Genomic DNA, 22,532 nt, shown 5'->3' on the forward strand with positions numbered 1-22,532 from the left:
TGAAGTCTGAAGCTTAGTCAGTAGTACTGTACCAATTAAATTCCTGGCTTTGGTAATGATACTCATATGGTCAGGATGCTTTGGCCCCTCCAAAACTCATGTTGAAATGTGATTCCCAGTGTTGGAGGTGGGGTCTGGTGGGAGGCAATTGACTCATGGGAGTGGATCCCTCATGAATGGTTTAGCACTATCCCCTGGATGAAGAGTGGGTTCTTGTTCAGTTAATTCATGAGGGATCTGGTCGTTTAAAAGACTCTGGGACCTTCCTCTTCTTTTTTTCATGCTCCCACTCTCGCCATGTGACACGCTGGCTCCCTGCCGCACTCCGCCATGGTTTTAAACTTCCTGAGGCCTCACCAGAAGCAGATGCCAGCACCATGCTTCTGGCAAAACCTACAGAACTGTGAACCAATTAAACTTCTTTTCTTTATAAATTACCCAGTCTCAAGTTTTTTTTTTTTTGAGATGGAGTTTCACTTTTGTTGCCCAGGCTGGAGTGCAATGGCCCAATCTCAGCTCACTGCAACCTCTGCCTCCTGGGTTCAAGTGATTCTCCTGCCTCAGCCTCGTGAGTAATTGGGACTACAGGCGTGTACCACCACACCTGGCTAATTTTTGTATTTTTAGTAGAGATGTGGTTTCACCATGTTGACCAGGCCGGTCTCGAACTCCTGACCTCAGGTGATTCATCTTCCTCAGCCTCCCAAAGTGGTGGGATTACAGGTGTGAGCCACCACTTCCACCCTTGAGTATTTTTTAATAGCAATGCAAAAATGGCCTAATACAGAAACTATGATTATGTAAGACATGAGCTTTGGGAGAAGCTGGATGAAGGAATACAGAATTGTCTACTATTTTTGCAACTTTCCTAAAGTTATTTCAAGATAAAATGTTAAAAAAAAAAGGGGGGGAAAGATGCACTTAAAGAAAAAATATTGCCTAAGCTCCAGAAGCTCTACTCCTGAACCAAGCCTACAGTCTGGGTTAATTTGAGCTTTTTATCTTACACAGTTATGCTTGATTTTGGCCAAAGCTTGAGTAAACCATAGCTTTTGATGGAAAACAAAACAAAACAAAACAAAACAACTTTTCTTTGTATGGGGTCCTTCTTCACAGTTTCTTATTGTGAGTAACTTCTTTATTGATAAGTGCATTCTCTAAGGCAGATGGAGACGATCCCAGTTTGTGGAATGTAGGATTCCACAGTTTGTGTGACTTGGATTCCCAGTTCGTGTGAATTATACTATGTTAGTTATTCTTACGCATCTGCAGGCTGGCCGGGGTTGGCTCTGCTTCGTCCTGCAGGGCTGGGACTGCTCTTTCTCAGACCAAGGAGTTAACTGGGACACAGTCTTCTCAAGGTGAGAACAGAAACTCAGGAGGGCAGGCACCACCACACAAGCACATTGTAGCCTAAGCTTGCATCCTGCCTGCTAATATCCTGTTAGTCCAAGCGATTCACTGGACCAAGTCCAAAAGTCAGGGTGGTGGGGATGCAGTACATCTGTCTGATGATATATCTAATCTAGCATAATACTTCGGCCTGTGTTGTCTCTGTCTGGCCTGCTTTCTAGGCCCTCTTTCCTTGCTTAAGTGCAGATATTGAAAGATTGGCTTGCCCTCACTGATCTGATTCATTTTCACGAGGGCTATGACTGCTTGGTGGTCTCCCAAAGTGAGAATGCTCCTTCCACAGTAAGAGTGGGGTCTCAGAACATTATTTTGTGCACTGAGGTGTTATCAAATTGTTTTGAGACCCCCCTCCCAGTTCCTACACAGGTATGTAGACACCATCAGCTTAGCTGAGGCAGGTGCTACAGGCACCAGGCCTGCCAGTTTTCCAAGATCACCACTCATGTCTGGCTCTCAGGCCCTCTGCAAAGAGTGGCTTGTCCTGCCAGACCTCATGCCACATGGCAAACTCTCTCCTGCCGTCTCTCTTCTTTTTCACAACCTGGCTTCTGGCGCCTTGAGACATGTATGCAATTGTCTGACCAACAGTTATGAAAACAAAGTTCAAGTTGGTTGACTTGTTTGTTTGGTTTTCTCCAGGAGGTTCCTCCGCTTAGTTCCTATTTACATTGGTGGCTGTAAATAGCTAATTCTCAGGAGACTTAGTCCTCTGTCCCAGACAACTAGCGTCTCGAAGTAGAGACAGTATCTTACTTATGGTCTATCCATTACAGGGAGTGGCCCCAAATAGTATAAATTGTCAAAAGGCATTTATTGAACGAGATAAATTTCTGAGTCCTTCATAATTTGATCTGGTCTAATTTCCCTGGACTCTCCAACATTTCTCTCCACTAGACATTGTCACTTTTCTCGTTGTCCCTCAAGTCACGTACCATTTCTAATCATTGCCACAACTTCTCAGTGCCCTGGTTGCCCTCCACTCAACCCTGGTCAGCTGTCAGGGCTCACCTGGAGCTCACCTGCTGCAGGAACATGTGCACAGCATGTAGGTTTCTTACATATGTTTACATGTACCATGTTGGTGTGCTGCCCCCTGTAACTCATCATTTACATTAGGTATATCTTGTAATGCTATGCCTTCCCCCTCCCCCCATCCCATGACAGGCCCTGGTGTGTGATGTTCCTCTTCCTGTGTCCAGGTGTTCTCATTGTTCAGTTTCCACCTATGAGTGAGAACATGTGGTGTTTGGTTTTCTGTCCTGCGATAGTTTGCTCAGAATGATGGTTTCCAGCTTCACCCATGTCCCTACAAAGGACATGAACTCATCCTTTTTTATGACTGCATAGTATTCCATGGTGTATATGTGCCACGTTTTCTTAATCCAGTCTATCATTGATGGACGTTTGGGTTGGTTCCAAGTCTTTGCTATTGTGAATAGTGCCACAATAAACATACGTGTGCATGTGTCTTTATAGCAGCATGATTTATAATCCTTTGGAGATATACCCAGTAATGGGATGACTGGGTCAAATGGCATTTCTAGTTCTAGATCCTTGAGGAATTGCCACACTGTCTTCCACAATGGTTGAACTAGTTTACAGTCCCACCAACAGTGTAAAAGTGTTCCTATTTCTCCACATCCTCTCCAGCACCTCCTGTTTCCTGACTTTGTAATGATCGCCATTCTAACTGGTGTGAGATGGTATCTCATTGTGGTTTTGATTTGCATTTCTCTGATGGCAAGTGATGATAAGCATATTTTCATGTGTCTGTTGGCTGCATAAATGTCTTCTTTTGAGAAGTGTCTGTTCATATCCTTTGCCCACTTTTGGATGGGGTTGTTTGATTTTTCTTGTAAATTTGTTTAAGTTCTTTGTAGATTCTGGATGTTAGCCCTTGTCAGATGGGTAGATTGTAAAAATTTTCTCCCATTCTGTAGGTTGCCTGGATGAACTCTCTCTTTTCCTATACTCCCAAGCATAGGTAGTCTCAACTACTATTGGACTTACAGTTATTCTTTTGTTTTGGTTTTCTAACTCCATACATAATGCAACAATATAAATTACCTTAAGGAATTTATTAGATTATAATGTCTTTGTGGTTAGGGCCCATGTCCAACATTGCTTCTGTATACTGCCTGGCCAGGAATAAGATTTTAAACACACAATAAGTAGGTACTCAAGAAATTCATAATCAGTTTCAAAATTTAAATCACAAAATAAATCCTTTGCTACTTCCCAAATTAAATAATAAGTAAACTAGGAAGGAAAGAATCAGAAAAAAGCAGAAGATATAATCTCTATGTGCATATAAACTATTCTTAAATATATAGTAGTTTCAAAATATGTGCAACTATTATGTATTCATAATTTTTTTTAAAGTTAACCAAAGAAATAGTAGCTTTATATATGAAAGAATATTGGGACTTTGAAGAGGAAAAGTACATTATTCACAAAGAAAAAGTAATCCTGGATTTATTTTTGTCAGATGATGAATCAATGCTAACTATTCTCAACTCTTATCTAAGCATAATAATAGTTTCTGTTTTCCCAGTGTTTTGTAGCTTAGTGAGGGCAGACATCATTATCTCCCTCCATTTTATAGAAAGATAAGAAGCTGCTGTTCAGAGCATGCATATGCTTTGCCCCACGTCCCCAGCTGCTAAATGACAGAGCCAGGCCTAAGTTGTCTTCTGGCTTCAAATCCATGATTCTTTCCACCACTCATGCTCCAAGTCTCTGCTCATTGAGGATGAATCCTTTGTTTCACTTTCCTGGGGTAATTGTGTGGCTTTTGTAAAAGATCCATCACTCTGAAGATGAATTGAACCATCAGGTAAACATTTAAGGAAAGTAGGGGAGCTAAGTTGGAATGTAAGTAGATGCCTGGCATTATAACTGATGGCATAATTACTTCCCATAACGTGGAGCACCAATCACAGAGTGGGTTTAATAGACAGAGGGTCTTAAGTATTTACAAGTATGGATAAAGTGACTGCCCTTCATCAGTACAAGCAGGCGCTGGAGTCCGCCTTCCACTGTTAACTGGGACAGTATCAGTGTATTTCTGGCCCCACCTGGCATTCAGATCCTCTGCCACCCCTATGCCCGCCTTTATAGCCTTTTCCCCTACCACTTCCCTTTCCTCAGCTTGTCATCCACTAAATGGGGGTACTCAGTTTGTGTTCCCCAAACATAGCCCCCTTTTTCCTGTCTCTCTGACTTGGCACACCTCCAGTGACATTGCTTTCCAGGGTCTAGCTCAAATGCTACCCCTGCTGTGAGGCTGTCCTGTTTTCCCAGCTGGACCTGGCTCCCCTGCTTCTAAATCCAAAAGCACTTTCTCTCTCTGTGCTTCTCTTATGGCCCTTACCATGCACTGCCTTTACGATAATAATCATGCTTTTTTTCTGTTTCCTTTGAGACTGCAAAACCTTAAAAGAAAGTTTATCAGACCCTAGCCTAGTGCTGGCACATGGCAATCCTCAGTGTCAGCACTGGCTGGGAAAGTGACTGATGAGCACAGGAAGGAGCATCTCACCTACCCGGCTAGCGGGGGTGATTTCAGATGGATCTTTGTGTCCACCACAGCATGACCCTTAGTGCCCTGCGTATAGCTGGTGCTCAGTGTGGCTCTGCTGAAAAGAAAAAAAAGCTTGTGTGGATGAACAAAGGAATAAAGAGTGGACAAACAGAAATGATTGAACAAATATCTGGGATACTGAGGTGGAAAATCAAGGTAAATACAAGTCATGCCAGATACCAGAGTCTCTTTAAAAACGGACTCTGGTTTGGGCGTGCTGGCTCATGCCTGTAATCCTGGCACCTTGGGAGGCTGAGGTGGGTGGATCACCTGAGGTCAGGAGTTCGAGACCAGCCTGACCAACATGGTGAAACTCCATCTCTACTAAAAATATAAAAGTTAGCTGGGCATGGTGGCACATGCCTGTAATCCCAACGACTCGGGAAGTTGAAGCAGGAGAATTGCTTTAACCCAGGAGGCGGAGATTGCAGTGAGTCAAGATCAGAGTTGCAGTGGTATAATCTCAGCTCACTGCAACCTCCACCTCCTGGGTTCAAGTGATTCTCCTGCCTCAGCCTCCCCAGTAGTTGGGATTACAGGAACCCACCACCACACCTGGGTTTTTTTTTTTTTTGTATTTTTAGTAGAGATGGGGTTTCACCATATTGGCCAGGTTGGTCTCAAGCTCCTGACCTCAGGTGATCCACCCATCTCAGCCTCCCAAAGTGCTGGGATTACAGGTGTGAGCCACCATGCCTGGCCCAGGAATTGTTTATATCTTGAAACATATCCAGTGAGTTACACATGGCATTAAGAGTTCACCTGGGCTCACACCCTCCCTGCTGAAAGCCCTTCCAGTGCATCCGGTGGTTTTCTTCCCACTTGCGGGGTTAATTGTGAGACTGGCATTTTCTGTCTGGGTCATTTGTATCCCTAGATTCTGGCCCCTGATGGGGTCACCTTAGAATCAGAGGTGAAGGTGGGGAACAGAAAACCTCAGGCCTGGCCCTGATCCTCTTGCTGGTGGAACAATCATAGAAACCATATCTTGGCTTTTCATAAAATGTTGATATTTTGGAATTTATTCCACATACTCTATTTTGCAATATTTTAATATAATTTTAAGAATATTTTCATTGCAATTACTACTCTGTGTTTAGAATATTAAAAATTTTCACCCAGAATATGGTCTTTTTTCTCTCTCTAAAAACTTCCTTATGTTAGCAATTAAAAACAATAAATAGAGGGGGAAAATTAACCAAACTGAGAGAGATATTTACTAAACACTTGAAAATGTCCGGCTGTTATGTCTTAAGGCTTATTAAGGGGTAGAAGCAGGATTTTTTAAACCCTGAGTGTTGCACCCATTTCCCATATGTATTTACTTATTTTAGCAGTCAAATGAGTTCCACTTCCAAATGTGGAGGTGACTTAGGGTTGGGTTTCTTTCCTGTCCTTCTGATATAGTTAGGTATTGTGCCTCCCCCAAATCTCATCTTGAATTGTAATTCCCATAATCCCCACATGTCAAGGAAGAGACCAAGTGGAGGTAATTGGATCATGAGGGCATCCTCCATTTTGTTCTCATGATAGTGAGTGAGTTCCCACGAGATCTGATGGTTTTATGAGGGGCTCTTCCCACTTTGCTTGGCACTTCTCCTTCCTGCTGCCTTGTGAAGAAGAGACCTTGCTTCCCCTTCACCTTCCACCTGATTGTAAACTTCCTGAGGCCTCCCCTGCCATGCTGAACTGTGAGTAAATTAAACCTCTTTCCTTTATAAATTACCCAGTCTGAAGCAGTTCTTTACAGCAGTATGAAAATGGACTAATACACCTTCTCTTCAGAAAGACTTTCCCTACGTGCTCAGCACACCTGCTAAGCTTCTCCAGTGTGTTGACATTAGAGCAGCCTTGTCCAATAGAGCTTTCTAAGGTGATGGAATGTTCTATGTCTGCACCATTCAGTACGGCAACTACTAGCCATGTGTGGCTATTGAGCACTTGAAATGTGGCCAGTGTGACTGAGGAACTGAATTTCTTTTAGCTTTAATTAAGTGTAAATAGCCATACATAGCTAGTGGCCAGCATACTGGACAGGTCAAATTTAGAACTTCTTCTTTCTGCCACTGTTGACTATGACAAAAGAACGAGTCATAGAGAGGAATGGACTTCTCCCATTCTACTGGGGCAGCCTGGAGAACACTTGGGCTTCGAAGGCCACTTCCCTCTGCTCCCCAGGGCCTTCCCCACTGGCTTCAGACGAGTGACTGAGGGCAAGAAGGAAGAGCCAGGATTCTGTCTACATGTGTGTGAGTTCAGTCTCTTTATTTCCAGCATCTTATTTAAAGGCCACATGCCAAGTATCAATAACAAGCTGGGATCATAACAGTCCTATCCATGCTGTTTTCTAAATTATTGTTTATAGCTTCTTTAATTCTCCATGAAGATGATGAGTCTGTGGAGAATCTTTTTGAGAAGAACACAAAGCAGAGATCTCTGTGTAAATTACCAGTACTCAAATGAGATGTGTTCTACCACATGGCCCATTCTGCTCACATGTGTTGTTTTGTTGGGGGAGCCTCTTCTTCCCTGCTTTTTTGGTGAGTTGTCACCATTTTGTTCTACAGGATCGAGGATGTTGATTCTCATATTGTACATTGTGCCATCTCTTCCTGAGCTTTATTGATGTTTTGAAGCAAAACAACCATTTACCCCTCTCCTAAAGATTCCTGTTAATGAGGCACACACAGATGAGCAAGGTGTTTATATGAAGAAATAAAGCCATTAAATAAAAATTATATGAAGAGGTGAGCTGGGAGAAAAGGCATACTTGTGTGTTTGTGTGTGTGTGCCTGCGTGTGTCTTAGAGCTGCCTGTCAAAGCTTTCCTCTCATGCACAAAGATAGAAATATGGAAATCAGAATGAAAAATAAGGGGAATTGGGTGTAGAGCAGCCTCTTAAAATTTGTGCTGTTTCCAGGCTCCTTAGCAGAGCACCAGCCATTTCCAGGGAGGCACAGCGCTGGCATTTCAGTGCCCTTCTGCTCAGGAAAGACGACCAAACAGCCCTCCTGCCCTCACCTTCACACACCACACATCTCAGCTTCAACTCGCCATCACTGTGGCGGCATTTCAGCAAGCGTTTGTTTTTGGGGAGGGGGTAGTGGTAATTACCAGCACATGATTATTTTATTTTGTCTGAATTATTTACAATGGAAGGAAGCAGTTTGGAGGGAAGGGGATATTAGGGAGTGAGTTCAATCCCACTTGCATTGATTCTACCCAGAGTAAGAAGAGCAAGCCTATTAAGAAGAAAAATCACTTCCTTTTTTCTTCCTCTCTTTCCTTTCCCACCCCCAAGTCTTAGAAATAAATAAATAATGCAAAGAAAAGCCCTGGGTGGCTGCATGGGAGGGGCCAGTGACTGGGTGTCTGTGGCCTTCATTGAGGACTCACTTCCATTATTACATCGGGTCCTGGGCTGGAGCATTCAGTGGTTCAATTCTCACTCCCCAGCGCTCATCTTGTACATTGGTGCATAATGAACACCATGTATGGATTGAAATCCCATTTACAGGATGTTCAGTTATGGAACCTGTAATCAGGAGAGGTGGATTTTAATCCCAGAGGTGTCGTTCCCTTATTGTTTTTTAAATTTAAGATTTATAGCTCTCCAACTTCCAGAAGAACTTGCTGATGGTTTATAGCAGCAAAGGTGGTGAATGAGGGATCCTTGAGGAGAAAACAGAAGCGAAACCACCTGAAGGAAGCGGGACGTGTTGATGCTTCCAGGCACCAGGTTGGCCGTAACAGTTGGGTAATAGGCTCATGGTTGTGCTTCCATTTCTTCTTTGTGCTTCCATTTCTTCTTTGTCAAATAGGGAAAGCAAACCCACCTCCTGCCGTGTGAAGTAATAGGTAGAGTAATATTTGTGAGAAAAGACATCCGTATCATTTTGGCATGATATTGCATTCCTACATTTAGGAAAAAGAAATGTCAGTAGAGGCAGAGCATCTCATGACCTAACCCCACTGCATATCCCTGAAGAGAAATACTCAGAATAGTGCCCTGGCACACTGAAGATGAGAAACTGGGGTTGCAAGTGCCACCTGAGAGAAATGGGGGTGCTTTTATTTATTTTTTTCTTCAATGAAGAACTTTTGAATAAAATGTTAACATACTTACCAACTCATAATATATGTGAATTTCAAGACTTTGCAATAAAATGGATGTCTAAGTATCTACCCACCTAAATTAAAAAACAAGTAATTATTGTCCAGGCGAGTGGCTCATGCCTGTAATTCCAGCACTTTGGGAGGCTAAGGAGGGCGAGACTAGCTGACCAACATGGTGAAACCCCGTCTCTACTAAAAATACAAAAAGTAACTGGGCGTGGTGGCAGGCGCCTGTAGTCCCAGCTACTCAGGAGGCTGAGGCAGGAGAATTGCTTGAACCCTGGAGGTGGAGGTTGCAGTGAGCCGATTGTGCCATTGCACGCCAACCTAGGCAGCAGAGCGAGACGCTGTCTAAAAAAAAGAAATATATGATTCCTTTCATTGAGACTCCAATAATATCCCTCTTAGTCCCAAGGTAACCACTATCATGATTTTGTGCATATTGTTCTTCTACTTTTTAAAAACAAAGTTTGCATGTGTTTGAACCATATGTAATTGGAATTATACAGATATATTCTATGAATTCCTTTTTTTCACCTAATATTATGTTTTTGAGATTTGTTCAAGTTAATACTTATAACCTATTTTATTCATTATCACTATGGTTTGCTATTTTGTTGTATGATTACTCTAAGACTTATTCATTCTCTTATTGATGATCATCTAGATGTCTCCATTTTTTAAATTACAAACCACATTGCCATAAATATTCTAATATAAATGTCTTTTGGTACACAGATCTAGGAGTTTCTCCATTGTATTTGCCTTAGAGTAGTATTGCTAGCTCATAAGAAAGGAGTGTCTTCAACTTCGTTAGATCTTGCCAAGATCTTAGTCCAATCTGTACTCCCAACAGCAATGTTTATGAAGGAACTCAAGAATTTTTTATCAGCTATGAGCTGATTCAACTCCTTGCAACTAAGAGGAAAAGTTAATAGGAAAGAGAGACTGCATGGCTAACAGAAATCCACAGACAATGATGATGATGATTACCGTAATCGCAATGACATAATGATGATTACCATCACACCAATGACAAGGACAAGAACAACAAACCCATAGTGCTTAATGTGTGCCAGGCACTGTTCTGAACAGTTCACACATTTGGCACAGTGCCTGACACATGGTAAAGACCCATTCAATCTTTACAATTACTCTAAGAGATTTGTACTATAGTCTCACTTAGCAAGTAAAGAAACTGAAACACAGAGAGGTTAAGAAACTTGCCTAAGTTATGGCTGATAAATGTAGAAGCAGGAATTTGAGTGGTTGCTCTGAACCACATGCTTCATTAAAAATTTTAATTTAATTTTTCTTGGCATTACCATTCATGGACTTTATTTTTTAACTTTATTTTCTTTTTAATTGACAAATGGTAATTGTATACATTTATGGTGTACAATGTGGTATTTTGATACCCCTATACACTGTCCTTGCTTCATTTTAGCCAATTGCTTATGAGTTCACTCTAAATGAACCAGTAATAAGGGCAGCTACATGATTGATGGATGACTGGTCACTCTGCCATTTGAAGGGCGGGACTTACCTTTCTAATCATACTCCTTATTACACACTCTATTTTACAGCTCTCTTCACTGAGAGTTTTGATTGTATTTAGATTTCATCAGAATTTGGTTCTTAAGAAGCAAGGGAAAAGCATTCTTTCTTGGATAGCATGGAATTTGCATGACCACTTTGGCTCATGTAAAGAAAAAAAGTGAGGTGTTCTTAAACCAAAGCTTCTCAAATCCTAACTTAACATAACCTACCTGAAATCAATGTTATGCTTATTGGCACTTGACAAGACTGGAAGAAAAATAACTGTTCGTAACAGCTCATCTTCACGTAGCTAATGACAGGTACCATTGTTTTTTAGGCAAAGTGATGGGGGAGGATATTGACTATTTCAAAGGTTGTTCAAAATCACTAAAATATAACATAATAATATTGTCATAGGCATATAGGCCTAGCTATTTTTATCATGGAAACATGAGCAGAAATGAAGAACCATACATATATTTATACCTTAGGATCAATAAAACCATATTTTTTGGTCCAAATTTTTCAGATTAGTCATTTACGTGTATCTCCAATTCACAATTTTCCTCTTTCCTTTTTGTCTGTGTAGACGTACATTTGAACAGGGTAGAAAAGTGATGTTACTAAAACTTAATACTTGGAATCTTTCTTTATGATCCATCTTTAAAAGTAAACACATTATTATGATTAATAGCAATGTTCTCAGGATAATAATTTGTTTGTTTGTTTAAAACAGAAATATTTACATGAAAACTCAATACAAAGGCCAAATCATTAAGCTCTTCTTAAGCCAGAGTAGGCATATTTCATGCTGAGATATGCCATTTTAATGTTGAAAGAAAAACAAGAAAGTCTTTAAAGATTTGGCCTAAAGAATAAATTCCAAAATGTGAAATAACACGTGCCCTGTAATGAGACGTAGATCATAACTCTGACATTTGTCTTCTCCTGGTGAATTCAATTCCTCACAGAAGTACAGAGAGGGAAAGAAAATATTGGAAGTGAGAGTAATAAAGTCAATACAGCAGGCTTCACATGTATAAATGACACTTTCTTCACAACATGAGAGTTGCAGACTTGCCTAAGACATATTCCCCTTTTCTAAGAATATTCCTGACTTTAAGGATTTCATCAATGTATTTACTATCTCACATCTCACCAGTGGGAGGATGACTGGGCTGTGGGACAGCCCCCTTTAAAAAGGCAACTGTTTTAGAGACTGTTAAGCAATGAGCCATTTGCGTGTGAGTGTAAGTTGATTTAATCAGATGGTTTTCCTTCTGGCAGGCTACACTGGGTCCACACTGAGGGATCCAGAGTTTTGAATTTAGGGGCTGAAACAATTGAGGGGAGGGAAGTGAGAGATGAGTGACACAGAGGTGAGGGGTTACAGCAATCACGAAGATGCTGAGCTCATGGAGAGAGATATGAGCATTGTTGAAAGGGGGTGAAGAAAGAGAGCTGGGAAGACAAATTTGGCTTACTTAAAAGTGTGCCAGCGTCACCTGATTCTAGGCTGTTATTGTTATTTCCCTTAACATTAAATTGGTTTTGGTGAGCTAATATGGTACTCAACTATGACTTGAAATTTGTTTTTATGGAAAAATACATTCAGAATGTAGTAGATTGAATAATTGGCTCCAATTCTTTGCTTTAGCCTCAATTGAGCAAAGTATATTTTCCTAACCCTTGTCTTTGGCTCATCTATGAAACTTGTTTTGACCAACCACATATGGGCAAAAGTGTGCCAGTCCTGATCTCAGGCCTTAAGAGACTTTATCTTTCTCTGCTTGCCCTCTTATCCTCTTTTGTGTTTCTGCCATCTCCACTAGCTAAGCTTTCCATAGGTAGCTGTTACCCCTTTAGCTGACCTGCAACTCGAAGCAGAGCTGTGAAGTCCAGCACCAGCTTAAATAAGCTGATCTCTAGCCTATGTGCAGATATGTGAGAATAAATGATAGTTGTTTTAAGTCACTCTGTTTTTGAGATCATTTGTTACACAGCATCTTTTTGGTCATAACTGACTGATACACAGAGTTCTAAAGAACCCTCTTACAAGTGAACTCTTGGAACATAACCTGTTGGTAAGTTGGGATTTTCCTGCATTTCAACAAGATCACTACTCTCTTTTTAATGAGAATTTTTTGTCTATTTTTTATTTGGTTTCAGCTCACAGTTAAGATAAAAGCATAATTTGTTACCTGATAAGATAAAGGTTAGCAGAGAGTATGGCTTGTACCTATAGATAAGTACTCATTGCTATTGCATATAGCAATGGTTTTTAGCTGACTCTGTGAAGTTCTAGGGCCTGCAGTGAATTCTTATAAAGGCCACCTTGGGGTGGGAGTTCCCACCTCTTCTCCTTCACATAGCTCCAGCCATAGCAGAGCTATTTTTATTTGTTTTGTAACTGGGTTTCCTTATAAGATTTTGCCTAATTAAAAGGCTGAAATAAGTTGAAAACCTATAGTGAACCCCTCACTTTTCTTGGGACCCATGGTCTTCCACACATGGGCATGCTATCCTTTTTGCCTAGCTAGCTAGCTCTCTCTTTCCACTTCTCTGCAAAGCTCCTATCCATTCTTCCATACTTCTTCCTTCAATAGATGGGACCAAATTGCCATCCCTTTAAGTGTGGGCCAGACTTAGTAACTTTTAATGAGTTGAATGTACAGGAAGTGATGGTGTCTGATGTCCAAGATTTGGAGGACATTAGGCCATAAAAGGGATTGTGGCATCTCTCTCTCTCTCTGTGTCTCTCTCTTATTCATTAAGCATTATGGGTTTACTCATTCTGGGGAAAGCCAGTTAACATTTCATGAGGATACTCAAGCACCTCCATGGAAAAGTCTACATGAGAGGAACTGAGCCCTCCCGCTAACAGCCATGTCAGTGATTTTGATTGCAACCTCATGAAAAACTGTGAGCCAGCTCTTGAATTCTTGACCCACAGAAACTGTGAGGGAAAAAAAAAGTTTGTTGTTTTTAGTTGTTATGTTTTGTAGTAATTTCTTATGCAGCAATATATAACCAATATGATACCCACTAAAGAGATTCTTTTCTATGATAGTCTTCTGAAATGCCTGAGTATTAATAATTTTCTTCTTTATTATTGCCCTTAATATGTACCTTGTTTGCAGGATTTAGTCCACTGCATTACCTATTTACATATCTTTTTCCTCCATTAGACTATGAGATATTTGTATTCTCAGATATCTGGCACAGTCTTTGGCATCTTACATATTGGATAAAGAATGAAAAAAATAGCTACTGCACAAGTTGTAAAAATCACTCAGAGAAGAATAAGACAGACAAAGGATAAAAAATAGCCATCTCTATCTTTGCCAAAGTAATTCTCAGTTTTGACCAGAGATTATAAATGAGCAGAAAATCCTCAAATAGAGTCAATGCTGTATTTTTCCACCACATATTGACATATAAGCCAGTTCTTTGCACTCTTGTTTCAGCAAATGACAAGCATTCCTGCTCAGATGGTGTGTCTAGAATAACAGGGTCTATAACTGAGTGGGGCGGGGGGTGTTTTGACTAGGTTTACAGATGAACAAGTTGGAAATCTATCACTATCCAAAACAAGCTTTGTATTTATGGTTTTGACCAAGTGTAAACAGAAGATATATAATTTATCAAGCTGTAGAGAGCGTTTGGTGGTTTTCAGAAGCCAGAGCTATACAGTCAAATCAAAATGGTGGAAGTAGCTTCTGATTAATTCCATGTGAGCCCAGCAATTTGGAATGAGAGCCTTCTGGATATGCCAGGCTACACAGGTCTGAACAATTAGGTGTTTAAAATTGAGTTTTAATGATGATGATGATGATGAATTGTGTTTTTATTTTGATGATCATCTAAATAATTAGTAGAGGAATATTATGGGTCATCTGGAGGTCAGACAAAAAACTTAGAAGTGCCATGTGATTTCAGGTCTCGAGTTTATGACTCGGCATGGCTCACATGGCCCCTTAAGTGACAGAGTTTAACTTGTAATGCACTATTTCTCAGATTGGGGTGCATGGGCTTGTAATTTTAAGGATCTACAAGTTCTTACATTTGGGAAACAGTGATAGAAACAAGAAATGCTTCCTCGGAGGACGGATTAGTGATATTTCATCTGGGGAGCCAAGGGAAGGCTTTCTGAGGGAGCTGGCATCCTAGATGGCCCTCAAGGACAGACCCTGTGTGCCTTCTCTTATCAAGTGTCCACTTAAAGTATCTGCTTGATAAAAAATCCCCCGCTTCCAGAGGCCATTCATGACTCCCTGGTTATTCTTTGAGAGCCTCTGTGTTAGTTCTGTTTAATTACAGTGTGGTGCACACTGAAGAAGGAATGGAAACATTGTGTGGAGGGAGGCATGAGAAAAGAAAGTGTGGGGCTTCAAGAGGGAACAGGAAATAGTTCAGTTTAACTACAGGTCAAGGTATGCAGGGTATAGTGGGGCATGGGATGCAAGGCTGGCAATGACCTATTGTGAAGGTCAAGGCATTTTTTTTTTGTCTCTGTGTTTTATCCCCTGTAATTACGAAGGGAGTGTTTGTGCGTTTGTTGTTGTTGTTGTTGTTGTTGCTGGGGTAGTCATTTCATACTGACGGAGATGATTCTGACAAGACTGCAGCTAACACAAAGTCATGATAATATTGTTGAATAACTATCTCAGCATCATTTTGTTGAAGAGCTCTTGCTTACCTGTAAAGTTTCTGGGCACATGAGAAATTTTTAATTCATGTATCATCTTTGATTTTTGTAGAAGACATATTTTTAGTGTGTACCTTGCCTTTGCTGAAGGCTGCAGCTGGGAAGTCACGTGTAAACTGCATGACCCTGGTCAGAGCCCCTTACCCACTCTTATCCCCACCCTGGATGATTAAATCCAACTGGCACCGGGCCTTGGGAGAGTCAACCCATTGTCTGGGCTGAGCTAATCAGACTCTCTCTTGTGGGAATTTGGACACTGAGAAACTGAGAAAGATGAGGATGGCTTTAGAACTGAAAGGTCATGCCAAATTAACCCACGTTGAATGCAGAGAAAGCTAGTTGAAAGACAGAGGTGAAGAGAGAAGAAGAAAAGCGTGGCAGCGGTGAAATACACGTAGAGAGAATCACCCTGGTTTCCGGTTTTCCAATTCCAATTTTAATTCCAATTTGGTTTGCATATAATTTGTTTCCCGTCTGTTTCTAATCTTCTGCAGGATTTCCTGCTGTATTTTTACAGTAAAATCTTCCACACTTAAGCTTATTTGAGTGACTGACTTTTTCTTGCATCCACACATGACCTTTCTAAGGTAATGCTGAGTTTGCAAATGAAGCCGTTGGTTCTCAAGAGACTGTTGGGCTGAAGGGAGTAATGTCAGCTCATTAGTTTGGGTGCTAAACCAACTTCTACCCATGAAGCAAGAGGGAGGCATGGATAGCTTCAGTTTATTAATGGGAACTCTGGGAAACAAGGTAGCAAGTACAACTTGACCAATGTTGGAAGAGATTCTACCTCTCAATATGACCAATGATGGGCTATAGACCTCAGCAGTCACTATGGTCTATTCTGACCACAGCTGAGAACGTTTTGGCAAAGAGCTGAGGTGAGTAACCACAGTGACTACATATTCTTCTACTCACAAAGAAGAATAAGAAATTAAGAGTTACGGCTGGGCGCGGTGGCTCATGCCTGTAATCCCAGCACTTTGGGAGGCCGAGGCGTGTGGATCACATGGTCAGGAGATTGAGACCATCCTGGCTGACATGGTAAAACCCCGTCTGTACTAAAAATATAAAAAAAAATTAGCCAGGCGTGGTGGTGGGCACCTGTAGTCCCAGCTACTCGGGAGGCTGAGGCAGGAGAATGGCGTGAACCCAGGAGGTGGAGCTTGCAGTGAGCCGAGATTGCACCACTGCACTCCAGCCTGGGCAACAGAGTAAGACTCTGTCTCAAAAAAAAAAAAAAAAAAAAAAAGTTACATATACATATTATTGAGTTATTAAGAGTTACATATATATAAAATGCCCATATTATACATTATAAATTTTTTTATATAAATGTAACTCTTAATTTTTTATTCCTCTTTGTGAGTAACAAAATCCCACAGTTGAAGAAAAGTCATTGCCATTCTTTCAGGCGTCTGATGAAATCTAAAGCTCTCTTTGTACTAACTGCAAGGTTTAATCAGGAGTGGATAATATGAATGTACCTACCATAATGAATTTCAAGTTTTACTACCTGCAGACATTGTCAGGAACTGAATTTCCAGGGTATGCAACTTATAATTGAAAATCTTTATGTTTTAGTTCCACCTGTCATTTTAAAAATTCTATTCAAAGGATGTCTGTTATAAAAATATCTTTTCTGTCAAAAGTTATGCTTTAGAGGAAATGTGTATCATTAGAAATTAGCAATTTCAACATGTTGGTGATTTGGAATTTTTTGGAATAATTTGCTGTTTTTCAGAGTTGTTGAAATTATACGAAGGACCTTCATTCTGATAAGTAATGAATTTAGTAAGGATGAGATGGCAATGAGACATATTATTTTAAAGTCAATTTCCTTTGAAATCCTAAGAATCTTCTTTAGACAGACATGCAGCTGGAAATAGCAGGGACTAAACCAACAGGGGATGGAGACCCTGGGGATTTTCTTTGCGCTTTTTCTGGGAAGAAGCTCTGCTCTTCTGCTGTTCATCTACTCATCTGTGGGAATTCTATTCTTCAAGTACAGAGGCTAATGGCTGCAAAATGAAGTTTTGCTTATCCTCTCTCTTGCTAGATTTCTTTGAGCATGAAAATTTTACAAGGCACAACCAAACTGAACCACAAAAAGGCATTGATGTTATGGGATTGCATCAATAGCATTGGCTGTTTCATTTCCATTCACTTATCAGACATATTTACTTCTCAGATATTTCCTTAACCGGAATTGACTGTACTATAATTGCCTATTTCTTTGGTCCATTGGCTGTTAACCTTGAAGTGACTGGGGTAGGGCTGGCGAGGCCTTCCCTGTCAGGCCTGACCTCTCACTATGCTGGAGAGAGCGCTGCCATGACAACGGCGACAGATGTCAGCTAAGCAATGTGCACCCTAGAAAGACTCCTGTATTGAGAAAATCGATCTTGTAATGGTGCCACGGAGCACATTCGCTGAACTGCCAAGTGTTCTAGGCTTAATCATTTATTTCATCTAGCAGAGAGAAGAAAACATAAAAGAAATGAAATGAATTTGACCTCTGTCTTTTGAGTGACTTTAGTGCTACACTGAATTCTAGCAAGTGCCTCTTATGAATTTTAAAAAATTACATTAGGAATAACATTTTGAAGTGAAATGACTCTTGTAATGCCAGCCCTCCAGAAACATGTTATTTCAAATGTCACATAGCTAATAGTCATTTGCTATTTTCTGTGTATGTCTGGGGGTTAGCTCCATCTTGAGTATGTTTCAGGCAAATTATTATGAAGAAACTGGGAACGAAGTGGACCAGAGCCTGCTGGTTTGGTTTTCTCCCTTCTTAGCATAAGGCAACTTCTTTTGTGCCAATCATCATGGATTAGCGAGTAGCATAAGCAACGTTTCATATTGACAGCTTTTGAATCCCTCTCAATTTTAGAGTCTTCCAATAGAATGCTTGTTCTTTTGTCTGTCTGCAGAGTGAAGTTTGTCTCCCTGACAGTTAATCCTGAGACAGCCTTCCATCGCCTTGATAGGCTTGTCATTCATGCCTTGACACCTCTCGTTCATCTGAGGCTGGCCTGCTGGATATGCAAATGATAGAAGGACTGAAAATCATAATCCTTCAGCCTTGATGGCTAGTATGTCAACGTCACTATTCTTGGAACAAGCCATTTTGTGAGTAGCTGGGGAGTGGTGGGAGACTTTGAGCGAGGGGAGGCAGCACGCACTTCTGACCTTTTCATGGCCCAGGTCAGAATTAGATTTTTAAAAAAGCAAATGCCCAAACCGAAAGAAACCCTTAAAGCCTAAAGACTGTAGACAAATCTCTCTGATAACCTTGCCTGTATAAATAAATATCATTTAGAGTGATTATAGTGAAAAGGATCTCTTAAGATTTTCAATGTGATATGTCTGTCTCTTGTGCTGTGGGATATTTTATTGCATTTTTGCCCTCAAGTGGAGCTGACAGGAGCCAAGCTTGTAATTTAAATCAATAAGAACCCTTTACCATGGCCATAAAATACTTGGCTAAACCTTTGAAGTGGCCACAGTTGAATGCACAGTGAACACAGTATAAATGTTCCTTAAGATGTATTGTATGAGACCACTGCTAGAACAGCATTCAAAGGAACCGGCCTTAAGCATCTTTTGTGACTGATGGGAGAGGGTCCCAAATGCTTTTGATCATTTACATGCCGCTCCAAACAGCCCACTTAATTGGCATGTGACCCAGCTGCAGCCTTCTGTTTTCTCCTCAGACATTTCCACTGTCTCTTTGGTGGGGTTTCTGGAATCTGGGTCTCCTTCTAAACCAATAATCCACATCTGACATGCTGTTGTGTCAGTTGCTCCTGCTCATTTCCACTGTAGCCGGGGAAAATAGAACAAAGGCTGGTTGTTCAAACCCATCCTGGGAGCACCGCACAGGCAGTTCAGCAGCACTGGCTGGGAAGTGTTCTTTGTGTAACAGCGAAGGCTGAGGTTGCGGCTTACCTGTTAGTTTCTTTTGGAGCGGCTTGTTTTTGGAGGGGTGGCGTTCAGAGAGATGTCAGAATTGAAAAGGCAGCGTTTGCCTCCACTCTGCTTCGCTCTGCTGTCTCCCGCATCCTCACTGTGTGCCTGGCCCTTCCTCCGGCTCCTTCCTGCCGCCTTTGCCTTTTTCCTGTGAGGATGGGTGGGTGGGTGGATGGATGTTTCCCGACTCTTGTCCTCTGGTCTCTGTCTCTGTTTGTCCCTCACTCTTTGTCTCTCTCTTGCTCTCAGATTCCAAAGTCTTCCCCAATTCTACAAAAACAGTAAATGGTGATCGTCTGAATTTGGCAGTGAACTGTCTTGTGTGAGGGACTTGCTGCCCCGGGGGGAGTGTTGCAGTTGTGATACCAAACGCACAGGCTCAAGCGCAGTCACTCCTTTCCAGGTTCATGGGCCAAATACCTTTCCTGGCTGCTGCTTCACAGAAGCCCTGTCTTCCTGGTGAGACGTCAAAGATAGGCATCAGAGTCACAGGCCAGTCTCTACTTTATCTGATAGATCACAACCTTCGTTGTAGTTCCCTCTTGGGATGGCACCTACAGGTATCCCAGTGGCTAAGCAGATGGACACACGTCCTGTGTGACCTCTCCTTTTGGGGAAGGCACTTTCTGAAAGGCCCATCTGGGCTCAGGTCTGACTCCCCTAGGGGGCCACATGTCATGTCTGTTTGCCACATGCAGTCTGACAATACATTTTATTACCTGGCCTCTGCAAACCCAATACGATTTTGTGACTCTTGATATTTCAGCTGATGTTTACAAGATTTCTTTTGCCCTTTTGTGAGAACAGACTAGACAGGGCCTTAAAAACACATTACTTTGTGTTTATAAAGTTAATGTGTATAAATGGCATTTAAAAACGTGTGTGTGGGTAAACTATTATAGCCAAAATCAGATTTTAAGGACATATCAACAAGATTCAAAGTTCAGAACTTGTTTATGTCCTAATTTGAAAAAATGAACTGGAAAGATATGTAATGTATATTTGAATAACTGGGGACATTTGCCTACAACTGGTTATTATATAATTGACAAGATATTACGGGAAAGGAAGGCATGGAGTAAATAAAAACCACACTGGAAAGCGATGATAGTTGTAAAAGCTGGGTCATCAGTGGAATAAGCGTTCAGTACGTTATTCTATTTTTATTTATATTTCTAAATACTCTGTTGCAAAGTTAGAAGAAGTTAGCATGCCTACTCAGGATTGCCTTACCACCACACTTAAACCTGTTGTTCAATAAAATTGTATTTCGGCAGGTCTCACCTGTTTGCCTGTCATCCTGTGCTTTTACCTCCCATGTAAAATTTCCTTTGCACTGGGGGCTGGTTCTGTTTGAATGCTGTCTATCCCTGTGGCCTGAACTTTAGCATTTAGCATGGAATTTCTGCCTACCTCATCTCCCCATTCAGACTGTAAACTTCTTGAAAGCAGGACCGTTTCTTACCTTTCAGTGCTTCCTACCTATAATTGTGCAGTGTGAGGCTCAGAGTACGAATGAATCGGGCTAGGCTAGACTATGCTGTGGTAACACATAAGTCTTGAAATCTCAGCAGCGTTATGCAGTAAAAGTTCATTTCTTGTTCCTGTAAAGTCGATGTGTGTTGGGCATCTCTGTCCCATCTTGCAGCTATGCTCTCAGGAGTGGGTAGCTTTCAGAGATACCACAGTGGGGGAAGAGAGAGAGATGAGATCCATCAACAGGTTGTATTTTGACTGCCTCTGCCTGGAAATAACCTACAGAACTTCTCCCACAGCCCATAGGCTGGAATGAGTCACCTGACCCCCAACAGCAAGGCAGGCTGGGAAATGAAGGGAGCATGTGGCTATTTGGTGAGCATGAATTGTTTCTACACTGCTTCTTACCCCATGTGCATGTTGTCTCATGAATTTCAACATGAGAGAGTCCCCGGTGAGAAGGCCTTTGGTCATTTGTGTGGAATAAGAAAATGACAACCAGACCATTTCATTTCCTTTTTTTTTGGCCATGCCAGTGGGTTATTTCCTACATAGTTGGAACCCTGTCTGGTTAATGGTAAGATCCCAGAGGGCTTCATGACCACTGTTCAGGCTTTGTGCCTATGACAGTCAAAGGCACAAGGATTATCGCCTGTCTCCATCTGAAAATGTTATAGCTTGATCCTGTCAGGGTGCTGCCAAGCTTGAGGTGCTCCCAGAATAGAGGGGTACACTGTGACTGGGGCTCATGTGGTTAAAATAGTAATAACCAGAAAAACAGAGCATCTGGCCATTGCAAGAAAAGAAGGGCACAACTACATTACGGTGAGAAGTTCCTTCCTCAGGCAAAGTTGAAAATGTTTAAGGAAAGGGCACCACTAACCAAATAGAGGAAAATGTAGACTCTCAAGCCAGGTGCATATCTCATGTGTGATATGCTGATGATCATCAGCCAAATTTAGTGACTGAGCAAGTGCTAAGGGGTATTTGCCTGTAGATAAATGGTCTGTATGAACAGGTGTTCCCCAGTCTGCCTGTCTCCCTCCCCTTCCGCCTGTGGGTAGGGCAGGTTTCCTTAGAAGAGCCTGAGGCACTGCAGCCTTCCTGGGGCTGGCAGTGAAGGTACTCTTCCGTGCAGAGCCACATGAGGGACGCTGGTCTGAGAGTCTCCTAGAAATAACAGGCAGCCCTTGAAGGGCATTAAGTGGAGCGTGACCTGACCCTGATTGCTTCTTTATTTTTTTATTTTTTATTTTTTTGAGACAGACTCACTCCATCACCCAGGCTGGAGTGAAGTGGCATGATCTTGGCTCACTCTAACCTCTGCCTCCTGGGTTCAAGGGATTCTCGTGCCTCAGCCTTCTGGGTAGCTGGGATTACAGGTGTGCGCCACCATGTCGGGCCAATTTTTGTATTTTTAGTAGAGATGGGGTTTTACCATGTTGGTCAAGCTGGTCTCGAACTCCTGGTTTCAAGTGATCTACCCGCCTTGGCCTCCCAAAGTGCTGGGATTACAGGCATGACAGGCATGAGCCACCATGCTTGGCCCATGGATTGCCCCTGGATGTGGCTGTGTCCTGAGGATGAGCTGCAGGGGCACACTGAAGTAAGCAGGAGGACCAGCTGGGAGGTCACTGAGAGACAGAAGGTTGGTTGCAGGGATGAGGAAAGCAAGGTGAGCTACTCTGTTTGGCAGTGAGTGATAACCGTCTCCTCCCCCTT

General features: G+C 41.8%; 1 long non-coding RNA gene across 2 annotated transcripts in view; it reads left to right on the forward strand.

The window, feature by feature from the left end:
* The first annotated feature begins 7,135 nt into the window (after nucleotides 1-7,135).
* The window catches only part of LOC126951403 (uncharacterized), a 51,417-nt gene continuing 36,020 nt past the window's right edge, over nucleotides 7,136-22,532 (forward strand). Inside the window, exons 1-3 of one of the 2 annotated variants that reach the window (XR_007724453.1) lie at nucleotides 7,136-7,245; nucleotides 7,564-7,743; nucleotides 18,296-18,494. This is a non-coding gene — a long non-coding RNA (uncharacterized LOC126951403). The remainder of the gene's footprint in view (nucleotides 7,246-7,563; nucleotides 7,744-18,295; nucleotides 18,495-22,532) is intronic. The other variant, XR_007724452.1, reaches the window with a different exon arrangement.

This window comes from Macaca thibetana, chromosome 3 (assembly GCF_024542745.1).
Source record: "Macaca thibetana thibetana isolate TM-01 chromosome 3, ASM2454274v1, whole genome shotgun sequence".
Classification (NCBI taxonomy): Eukaryota; Metazoa; Chordata; class Mammalia; order Primates; family Cercopithecidae; genus Macaca; species Macaca thibetana.